General features: G+C 34.8%; 1 pseudogene; it reads right to left on the bottom strand.

Annotated features, from left to right (window-relative positions):
• Positions 1-292: 292 nt before the first annotated feature.
• On the bottom strand, positions 293-448 carry LOC131318219 (U2 spliceosomal RNA; annotated as a pseudogene).

Here is a 448-nt window from a genome sequence, read left to right as displayed (position 1 = left end):
ACGGATTTGAAGCCTCGCAAGCGAATGAGAAAGATATACTCTAAGACTCCGCAGTGTGTCATGCATTTCAATTTCCAATAAGCTTAAACACAAATCAAGGGGAGAATAACCAACAGCAGCTGCATAGAACACAACATGCGTTGAAAGTCAACAATAAACAGACAAAGGACCACACAAACCTTACATTACTCAAAGAAAATTTGTCTTAACAAAAAGATAGACACAAATCTTAAATCACCGATAAAACTTTTCTTAACAAAAAGATAGAGAACAGATACTACACTTGATCTTTTTTTGATCGACAATACGACACTGGATCTTAGCCAAAAATCCGAGAAACAAGATACTAAACTTGATCTTAACCAAAAAAGAAAATAAGATACTACACTTTATCCATTTTTTTTGGGCGATATTACACTTGATCTGAGCCAAAAGGCCGAGAATAGAT

Source organism: Rhododendron vialii, chromosome 2a (genome assembly GCF_030253575.1).
Source record: "Rhododendron vialii isolate Sample 1 chromosome 2a, ASM3025357v1".
In the NCBI taxonomy this organism is placed as follows: Eukaryota; Viridiplantae; Streptophyta; class Magnoliopsida; order Ericales; family Ericaceae; genus Rhododendron; species Rhododendron vialii.
This window is presented reverse-complemented; position numbering and strand designations above follow the sequence as displayed.